At 39.7% G+C, this 11896-nt stretch overlaps 1 pseudogene; it reads right to left on the bottom strand.

Moving 5' to 3' along the window:
* Positions 1 to 7158: 7158 nt before the first annotated feature.
* The window catches only part of LOC122809214, a 287578-nt pseudogene continuing 282840 nt past the window's right edge, over positions 7159 to 11896 (bottom strand).

Here is an 11896-nt window from a genome sequence, read left to right as displayed (position 1 = left end):
ATGTCCCCATTGGCAAATGTTTGGTACAGCTATGTCAGATGCCAGATATGGGCATCATGGTAGCTTCCAGGGCAGCCTGCACACACATTCAGTATTATGCCCTGGGCATCACACATGACCTGGCAGTGGATGGAGGGGAAGCCCTTGCAGTTGAAGTAGACCCTACCCCGCTCACTGGCTGGTGCTTTGATGCATATGTGCGTGCAGTCTATTGCACCCACTACCTCAGGGTATTCCGCTATTTGCTGGAAGAGATGCATATTGCTGGCCAATACCTCACGGGAATTGGGGAAATATATATGATCACCGACATGTGCTGACATGGCATCCAGAAACTGGTGTAGTACCCTGGATGTTGATGCCTGTGATATCCCCATCATATCACCAGCTGGTCTCTGGAAGGTACCTGTTGCTAGTATTCTTAGGCCAACACATACCTTGGTTTCCACTGAGATGGGTTCCCCTCTGTTGGTTCTGTGTGTGAGGCATGGCCTGCACAGCTCAACAATTTGCTGCAGGAGGTCTCTGTCCACTCTATAGTGCTCCACTATCTCCAGCTCATGTAGCCCCTGATAGGTTACCCTGGGCCTGTACAATCTACTCCGTCTCCTCACTGTGGGTTGTCCTGCAGCATTTCCATTGTCACCACCCTCAGCATGTTGCATATGTCATCTTATAACAGCAATGGCAGCCCCTAACATTTCTTTGTCTCAGTAAAGCTTTTTCAGTTTTCACTTCTATTAGCGTACTGCAGTGTCTCTTGTGAGAAACATAATGGACTGTTGTTTGCAGAGTTTTAAGTGCTAGGCTGGGCTGGGCTAGTGTACTGCCTGTGTCTGATTGTTTTCACCTACTAGCTCTGCTAGTACTCCCTGGTAGCTTCCTACTATTTGTTGTGCTTCCTTTTTCCTTTCTGTTTCCTCAGGGGGGAGTGCCGTGCACACAAGAGCAAACACGCGCACAGCTGCTAACACGTGCACACACATGCTTACACAGACTGAAACTTGCTTATTTGGGTTAAAACGCATGCACACCAGTGCAAGTGCATTTAAAACTCCTTAAACGGCCTTATACATGCTTACTCCGGCTTAAACGCGCGCACTCACACTTACACGCGCACACACTGTCTTACTCGGGTTTTCAGGTGCACACATGCGTGCATACCCACTCAGCAAGACACTTTGGTGTTATCCACAGCACACACCTTCCATTTCTTGCCTTTCCCTAGCCTACCTGTTGACACACCTCTTTCCATGATGTATAAACGACAGCTGACACATGCCACTCTGCTCCAATGAGCTTCACTTCTTTCATACATACCCCCCTCATGATGTCACCTGTCTTCTACTCTGTTACTCCCCATATCCTACTCCTACACTCCACTGACTATCCTCATTTGCTATGTAGACTTGCGATTCACTATCCTAACACTCATTTACATAGGATTGCCTACTAATGCTTGGTTACATGTCTTAGACTGAGCTTCCACCCTTAGCAACCGCTACTCAGTGGCCATGATGTCTTCAGCCTGCCATTCCCTTGCATTGTACATTAGCAATTTCTATAAAATCCACATTTGTGGGTTTTAATTTTTAGTAGTCTGGGTTTTAGAGTGCAGCCCATTTGCGCGGCGCTGCACTACGCTTAAACATCAGAAATCGGCAAAAAAAAAAATTTTTATTTTTATATTGCATCAGGAAACATTTCCAATGGCCGTATATTTGGCCATTGGCATGCTTCCTGCACTGGATGCAACCTTTATTTGGAGCTGTCATGGCTCCGTTTTGCTATTTGCAGAATGGTACTCAGTTGTCAACTGAGTACATTTTTGCAAATAACACTGCTCTTACTCGGACAGGTATGGGTTTCCTGAATTGCAAATCTACCTCATTTGCATGCTTTTCACTTACAATTGAGGTAATTTGCATATCCCTTCCCTGTCCATGTAAGAGCCGTTTTAGGTGCTCTCTTACACGCCCCTACAGGCTGTTCCTGGATCGCTTGTCAGACATGATGGCTGCATGGAGTCTTACTCTACTATTAGACTCCGTGCAAGCCATCATGAATCCGGCCCAATATTATGTACCTAAAACGTATAGGGTTAAAACACTAATTACATAGTCATGTGATTTTTAAAAAAAGTGTTTAAATGTGTGCTATTGAATGTTAACTTCCAGTCTGAATAAGTCTTATTACAGATGAATGCGCTTACTGGAGTTATTTTACATGGATTTGTCTTGGATTCTATTAAAGCAACTTGATTTTTCCTTTGGTTTTGTTATTGGTTTTGGATTTTAGTCTAAACCAGCTTTTAGCTTATTGTTTTGCAGCTACTAATGTTAGCTTAGGTGGCTTAAACCAGAGATTTTCTTTAGTTAGAATTATTTGGGAGCTTTTAAGTTGGACAAAGTGCTTTGATAGGTATATTCCAAAGGGAGGACTGTTATTTGATGATGGGTCTAATAAGGGAGGATTATAAAGGAACATGGAAAATAAACTTTGTGAAGCAGAAGGACTCCATAACCATAACTGATACAGGGTGGTCAAAGACAGCTCATTGTCTATGGCAGTACCCAGTTCTCTAATAAGAGAGTCTATTTTAATGGGAAGAGCCATCAATGTGACAAAAGGTAGTAATGCCCTTAAAGGCAGATATGTTGCATTTCTTGACATTTAGAGTGAGCACATGTTTAACATACCAGGTGTTGGTCTGATCCAGACCTTGCTGAAGACTGTGGTCATCGTGAGTGGAACTTAAACAGTATGTGATTTGCAGTTTTCCACAGATTTAGTTAGACAGAGACTTTAATTGCCTGATTTTATTTCTGAGAAATAAATGCCAAAGAGAAGAATGTCCAAGACTAAGCACCATAAGATATCACAAGCAGCATCTTGAGGCTAGAAAAGGTGCCTCTCTACTCTGACGCTGTGACTTCTGTCAGTAAGGCAATTTTCTATTCAGCAGACAATGCAAGAGTTAAGTGAGACTAGAATATTTGTCTGTGACCTTGTCAAAAAATCATCTAGGTTGATTAGACATGATCTGTATTTAAGAAATACAAACAGATTATGGTTGCAAGTTTGGAGGTTACCTTTATTAGTTCAGTAATAAGGCATTCCATGGCTTTACAGATAATGGTACATCATTATCATTGACATCCAAAGAAAAGAATAGTAGGGCAAATTAAGCTATATGTTAGGCACAAGTCCTCAGCAGAAGTCGGAATTGCTGTAGAAGAGTAATGCAATTATGTTACATATTACAAGCCTGGTGACACTTTTCATGCAGAATATGTTGAGAAAATGACTATCAGTAAGTTTTTATAAAATAATGTATTGATTTGCATTTGTGCATAATACATCATCTCTATCTTCCTTATGAATGGGTCATTCAAGCCATACAACCACAGTATTTTAATCTGTAGAAATGTTTTCTTATTTGTCATGTAAAATTTGAACTGTGCACATAAGGTAAGTCTTGTGAGTGTTTGATTTGTGGTTGGCTCTCCTGCTGAAAAGATCCTCATACAACAGGTCATTATGCTTTTATGATGTCACTGCAGTGGGACGTATTTAATACTTAGCAGTGTCCCTGAAAGGGATAATCTGCTGTACAACATTTTAAACTAAAATAATAAATTTAATGATGCTAGTCCTCATATTGTTTTCATTTTGGGCTTTTCAAACAAGAGAACCTGACTGATGCAATTCCTGTGTACAGAAAACTGGACTGAAACTGCAGAGCATACAGTACTGCTTACCTTAGCCAAGGGACTGAGCATACAGTACTGCTTACCTTAGCCAAGGGACTGAGTAAGGAGAAGGTCACAGTAAGCTGCCTGTCGGGCGCTAGAATCTGCCACATAACGCAAGCACTCAAGTCTCTCAACAGCAGGTACAAATATGACTCAGTCATTGTCCACGCTGGTGTAAACGACCTGAGACGTACCTCCTTGGACTACATGAAAAGAGACATTGAGGAGCTCTCTGATTATGTAGCCCAGGCAGGTATGACCCTGACCTTGAGCAGTATCCTACCTTCACCAAGAATGATGCCACGATACAGAGATAAGATGATCAGCTTTAACAATTGGCTTAAACACTGGTGTCATTCAAAGGGGATCCAGTGTCTGTCTGCCTGGGATGACATGCTGGACAAGCCACGCTGCTTCGCAAGGGACGGCTTGCACCTGTCACCCCTGGGATTCCGGATATTGGCAAAGGCTCTTGCCACCCCCATAGTGCCTTTTTTAGGCAAGGCTCAAATTCTAAACCTACCACCCTAGAACACAAAAAAGGAAAAAAACTAAGGGTAATGCTGCTCAATGCCAGAAGTCTAAATCTCAAAATGCACGCACTCGAGGCCCTTCTCAGTATGGAGAACATCGATGTCTGTGCTGTGACAGAAACCTGGTTCAAGGCTCCCGAGAGCACCCCAGCGCTATCAGGTTTTACCTCATATCATGTGTTCCAGCCCCAAAATCCGGACAATACCAAGAAAGGAGGAGGGGTATCCATATTCATCAAGGACACCCACACCTCAAGACTGGTGGCAACGCACGATGCATCGGAGACCATCCAGGTGCAATTAACCATAGGCAAGACTGCTCTGCAAATTGTAGCATGTTACAGGCCACCCTCACAAACTCAGGAACCTCACATGGCCTTCCTGAAAACACTAGAGGGGATAAATGTATCACCAAACACCATCATACTAGGTGACTTCAATTACCCTAATATAGACTGGGAACACTACTCAAGCCCAAACACCCTAGCCCAAAAGTTCCTGGAATTCATAAACTCAAATGCCATGGAACAACTAGTCACCATCCCCACAAGAGGAGACAACATACTTGATCTCATCATCACGAACATGGGAGCACAATGTTCAACACCGGAGGTGTACCCCTCACTGGTGAGATCAGACCACAAACTAATCTCGCTGGAGGTCCTCATCCCACCCCCACCTGAAATAAAAAGACCACAGTAAAGAACTTCTCAAAAGCCGACTTCACACTTCTAAAGACTAGTGTGGTCTCTTTTAAGGCTCCCGAGCCGGCGGAAAACAGTACTCAAGCCGCTGAATCACTTACAAATGCCTTCTACCAGCACCTACAGGACTGCATGGATAAGGCAATCCCAAGCAAAACAAAGACTCTTTGTACCAAAGGCAAGCGTCCAGTCTGGTGGACCCCAGCCATAAACAAACTCTACAACAAAAGGAGGAAGCTACTACAAGATAGAGCAAAATCCTTAAAAGGTAAGACACCCTTGATCACTATAAGTAAAAAACTAAGAGCTCATAAAATCTTCCAAAGCAAATTTCGAGAGAAAAATAGCTAAAGACTCAAAAGACAATCATAAGGCCTTCTTTAGCTATGTTAGAAACCTGGGAGGAAACTCCCAGATATGCTCAGAGCTAGTTCAAAATGATGTGAAGATTACTGATCCTACAGACATTGCCAACATACTGGCTGACAGGTTCAGTGCAAACTTCTTCCCCCCCAAAAGGAGAGATATCTATACCAAATGATTGCAGCCCCCCAAACATCTCCAGCGCCCAAGTGAGAACTGCTCTCTCCAAAGCAAAAAACACAGCATCCATGGGACCTGATGGTGTCCCCGGCTGTGTGCTCCATGAACTCAATGAGGAATTAAACCCACAGCTAGGACAGCTGTTTAATCAAAGTCTTACCTCTGGATACGTACCCAGTGAGTGGCGCACTGCAACTGTGGTACCACTCCACAAAGGCGGTGCCTCCACCGAACCTGGAAATTACCGGCCCATTAGCTTGACAAGCCTTATTTGCAAAGCCATGGAGAGGATCATAATGGACCTCATAAATAATGACATAGGGAATTTGCAGACTTTGGATCCAACCCAGTTTGGCTTTGTCAAAGGCAGATCATGCCTTTTAAATTTGGTTGACTTTTTCGAAACAGTCACCAAAGCCATTGATGAGGGAAAGGCAGTCCATACAGCCTACCTCGATCTGGCTAAGGCCTTCGATACAATACCCCACTCGGGTATCATTGAAAAACTCATCAGCTTAAATGTCAACCCATACATCACAAGATGGGTTGCAAACTGGCTGAGTGACAGAACCCACAGGGTCAGAGTTGCTGGTGCCATGTCAGACTCAAAGCCTGTCACAAGTGGTGTCCCACAGGGCTCAGTCCTGGGCCCACTCTTGTTTGGCATCTACTTCTCTGAAGTACAAGCAAACACAGGAGGGTTATGGCTGACAAAGTTTGCAGATGACTGTAAACTGGGCGCCATAGTAGAAAACACATCTGACACAGATATCCTTCAGAAGGGTCTCACAGAAACGGATAACTGGTGCCAGAGCCACGGCCTAAAGTTAAATGCCAAAAAATGCATAGTCATACCCTTCGGGAAAAACAAGGTTACCCCTAGCTACCAAATAGGTGGCAATCCACTGAGCGCAGAAGAAGTTATCAGGGACCTGGGGACCCAGGTTGATAGTAGTCTGTCATTCGACACCCATGTAGCTAAAGTAGTTAGGAAGACGTTCTACATTGCCCACCTTATCATGAAGGGTTTCTCATCTAGATCAAGGGAGGTCATAGTCTCCCTTTACTCATCACTCATCAGACCAATGATAGAGTACAATGCCCCATTCGGAATGTATCTGACCCGACACTTGCAGCAGCTGGAGAGGCCACAAAAGTTCCTCACCAAAAGGATAAAGGGTCTCAAAATCTGTCCTATGCTGCCCGACTGAAAAACTCCAGCTCTACTCAGTCGCCACGCTTGCTCAGAGGTGACCTTTGCCTAACATACAAGGCCATGTCAAACCCAGATTTGATGAATATGCTTCACCTCAAAAAATCCAGATCCATCAGAGCCACAAGGGCAGGAGACTTAAACCTTGACACGACTATTAATAGGACGTGCTGGAGGGATAGATTCATCACCCAAAGACTCCCTATGCTGTGGAACAAAATCCCGGTACATGTGAGGCAGAGCACCTCGCTGGCCTTGTTCAAGAGAAATCTTGACCAATGGATGGGAGATCGCAGATATACCCCAGGGATTACCTCAGTGTCATTGCTCGACAGAGGCACAGCAAAATAATGGGTTTAGTTCCCCATACTAAAGGGGTGGCGTAAACCACAAAACGATGGGCTAGGCTTGTAAATGCCCTCGGGCAGATAGCCTAGTATGAACCTATGAACCTATAAAATACTGAAAAGCAAAACAAAAATCTGTCAGTGAGTGAATTAATCCTCTTATGCTGGGCAATGAATCTGTACTATTTTTTAACAGTACTGCGATGTCTTAGTAATATTACAAGGCTCAAAAAATGAAAAAAAAAATCTGCAATTTTCATTACAAGCGACTTAATATTAGTACCACAGTTACAGGTAAAAGTTTATTTTTGTGCAGAATATCATCATGTGTTAAAATGCTTCATTACTTGATCTGGACCTGTATCTGCTACTACTAGTAGATATTGAAATGTTTTCACTGAATGCATTTCAAATGCTGAAAAGACACACATTTTAAAGGGCACTCTGAAATTTCTGCCCATAAAAGCATAGAGTACTGGATTAATGCAGCTGTTGAGAAATGCAAGACTTGTCAGTAAAGGGTCTACATTCTTAGCTCCTGAAACTGTTTCGTTATTACATATTGATTGACTACTGCACACCATTTGAAGTAAGGAAATCACATGGTAGGGAAACCAGCAAACAACGAATGCAACTATCACAACAATAATGACTTTAAATGGCTTGCTAGATTTAGTAATCTGGTTCTTTAGTATTTTTATGCCAATGATAGTATTGCAGGTGACGATAATGATTAATGGGAAGAGAAAACCACAAAGAAATCTTGTTATGATCATAGCTTGGTACCTGATTTGTAACATTTCATTAGTGTTAACACCATTAGATAACGTAAAGTTGTTAAAACAGACTGTCTTGTCTTTCAAAATGTAGGTATCACGGAATGCTAAATATGGTGCACTGAGGAACATGGCCCCAATCCAGGCAAAAAAAGACACAACCATAGCTGTAAATGGTGTCCTGTGCTTCCGGGACCAAATTGGACAGACAGTTGATAGACATCGATCAATGCTTATTAAAGTAAGGAGAAAGACACTTGCAAACATGTTAAAAAATGCAACCATGGTGTTAATCTTACAAAGAAAGTGTCCAAAAGGCCAGTGAAAGTCAAGTGCAATATATGTAATGCTTAATGGCAGAAATATTGTAAAAATGAAATCAGCTACAGCCAAGTTCAGGAACCAAACTGTGTTCACAGTCTTTTTCATCTTGAAGCCTGTGATCCAGATGACAAGGCCATTTCCCAACACACCAAAGAAGAATGCAATCCCATAGATGACCATGGCAATAATGTTCACGGTGTTAATGTTCACGGTGTTATTGAGACTGGTGTGCTCATCAGGGAAATTCTGAAAATAATTTTCTGGGTAATATTCATCATACTCTGATGTATGATTGTGCTCAGGCCTTGATTCAGACATCGTAGAATAGTCATAGTTCATTTCTGGATTTTAGCCTCCTGAAATGGGTAAAACAGCACACATTAGTATTTTGTTTTTCCATCAGTATTTTTTACACTGCTACCTGTAGGAATAATATAAAATGTTCTTCAGTATGTTACTTCACTAGAGAAGTCCCATCAGTATTGCTTTATTCAGAACATATGCTTACTGTTCCATGCTTTCCCTCTATGTGTTAACATTTATTGCAGGTGTATGTATACTTTACATATGAAATGTTGTTGCAAAGTAAGCATAAGGGCAGTATTCATAAATGAATAATGTAGATAAAAACATCACATGCACTGTGTTTAAAGCATTTTTGCTAAAAGGTGAATACCTATTATTCTTAAAATATGAAGACATTTGATGTGATATAATCAGGTAGCAAATGATGAAACCAGACTTGAGTAAGGTATTCCACACAGCCAAGGTAGCAACCAAAATCATCTCAGATTAACTATATTTCTGCCTAAGTGAATCACATACCTCTCAGCTGTCCTTATTTTTGCAGAATGTCCAAATGTTTGGTTCATATTTTTGGTCTGTTCCTCATAAAATGTGTAGTTTTCTGGATTTTTGCGGCAAATAAGTGAATATTGAATTCACTTATTATGACAGCCATTTGAGTTTCAGACTTCATACCCTTCAGAAAAAGCATGATAACACAACAACTTTTATTCTAGCAACTTTTAGTTTATAAGAGCAATATTTAAAATGTAGCGGGAAATCAGTCACCTCTTCGGATAAACGCTCACACGCCAGGCAGAAATAGAGTAAAAACTAAACAAGGAAGCTGGCTTTGAGCGAAACAAACAGTTACCTTCAATATGACTTTGGTATAACTTCAATAAGATTTCCAGCTCCCAATAAGAGATACCAACTCCAAATAAGAGATACTGTGATGCTTTGGTAAGCAAACAACTCTCCGGTTCAGTAAAAGATGAATATTCTTTAATGATATGAACCAATACAATCAGACAAGCGCTTTCGCTATAATAAGCTTCCTCAGGTCTATACAAAATGTCATAAAAGCTGTTGCTTATATATACAAATCCTACTATCAATTAAATAAATCATTCTGCATTTAAAAGGGAAATGCTCAAGGTCAAATACACTTGTTCTACGTATTTCTACAATGCATATACAACATATATGCTTTTAAAGATATATATTCAAAGTAATAACATTATAAAAATCTATACATATACTCTGATTTACATATCTTAATATAACAAATTTACTAACTGCATTTTATGATGTATATGTATGCATCAGTAATAGTGCATATTAGTACTCTATATATTCCTAACAAAAAATGATGAACTTGTCTTCTAACATAGAACTCAAGTTAACTTATTTAAAATCAATTTTTCATAGATATCTAAAAAACATTTAAAAAACATATATATAAAAAACATATGTATAAAAAACATATATATAAAAGATTTTCTGCATGTGACAATATAGTAAAAAGGCATTAATACTAATGATAGCAACACATCTAGAACTTCCTAAGAGATAAATGTGGATACATGTATATGTATGAATGTTCACTCAGATCTAAATATATCCCTTACTAAATATCTTATTATATAAGGACCTCATCTAATTTTCCTCCTCTTTCTTAATCTCAGTTTAATGGATACTCTTTCATTCAAACCCGATCCATGATCTGCCCTTAAGCGTATGATCCAATCATTTTCTCTATCCTCTGTATGGTTGTTAATATCACCTCCTCTCACATTAATGGGTATAACTTCCAATACTCTAAACAAAAAATTATGTGATGGATCATTATTAATCACATGTTTAGCTAGGGCATTATTCGGGGATCCTTTCCTTATATTGTAAATATGTTCTCTGATGCGGTCCCTAAATTTGCGGTTAGTCTTACCTACATAAAATCTACCACATACTTGACATACCGCAAGATATACTATATTACAGGTCATACAATCAGCTACAGTTGTTGTCTTAAAGTTCTTTCCTGTATCAGGGTGTATAAACATTGAATTCGTGTCTATGTACACACAAAAATTACATTTACCACAAGGTGTAGTATTACCTAACTTCCTATTATCACTGTTCACATTAGTATAGCATGACATCCTCTTGAGATTCTTTTTATTCCTATACTGAAATTCTTTCTAAATATGCCAGTATTCATTCATTTATCTGTGTATATAGAAAAGAATCTTAGACCATTATTAAATGAAAATAGGTATATCTTGAGAGATTCTAAACAGTTCTTATTGGATTTGTATGATTGCATTGGTGAACAACTTGAAATAGAGCCATGTATATTTGTCACTCTTGACATCCAGTCATTGTTCACAGTTATACCAAATACAGTAGGCTTGAGTTATATTTGTCAGTATTTAAAAGAGCATAGTAATTATGATTTAATGAAGATAGATTTAATTCTAACATTTTTGGAAATAGTACTTGACAATAATATTTTCATGTTTGATGATGTTACCTATAAACAGGTGGATGGTGTTGCAATGGGCACACCATGCGCCAATAGTTACGCAAACATGTTCTTGGCCTGGTGGGAGGAAAATGTCCTATGTAAGATAGAGCTATATGAAAAGTATGTATTACTTTTTAGACGTTTTGTAGATGATGTCTTTATCTTATGGAAAGGGACAGTTGAGCAGCTAATACTGTTCCTAGAGAACATAAATAATTTGACTAATTTCCTTAAGTTTACTATGAACTACTCTATGGATAAGATAGAGTTCCTTGACCTATATATTGAGAAATTACCAAACGGATTGGTGAATACTGGCATATTTAGAAAGAATTGCTATAGCAATTCTTTACTAATGAGATCAAGTATGCACCCTTCATTTGTTTTCAAAAACATTGTGAGAGGACAGGGAATAAGGGCATCTAGACTTAACCCCTCTGATGAAGGTTTTGGTGTTGAACTACATGGTCTAAGGGATAGATTATTGGAGAGAGGCTATGATAGACAAGAAATTGATAGTAATTTGAAAGATATACCTAAGTTAAGATGTACTACTGCTCTACCATATTTTGGACCACAGACACCTGGAGTTGGACAGGACAAGAGGACACACAATATGACCAATGTGAAATTTATGACCTCATATACATCAGATTGGTATATAGTTAGGAATATTGTGAGTAAATTTTGGTCTGTATTCCAAATAGATGAGGACATTAAGAATATTGTAGGTGATACACCGAAATTTCAGTATAGGAATAAAAAGAATCTCAAGAGGATGTTATGCTATACTAATGTGAACAGTGATAATAGGAAGTTAGGTAATACTACACCTTGTGGTAAATGTAATTTTTGTGTGTACATAGACACGAATTCAATGTTTATACAC

The sequence above is a fragment of the Protopterus annectens genome, chromosome 8.part0 (assembly GCF_019279795.1).
Source record: "Protopterus annectens isolate FY-2018-M chromosome 8.part0, PAN1.0, whole genome shotgun sequence".
Lineage (NCBI taxonomy): Eukaryota > Metazoa > Chordata > Ceratodontiformes > Protopteridae > Protopterus > Protopterus annectens.
This window is presented reverse-complemented; position numbering and strand designations above follow the sequence as displayed.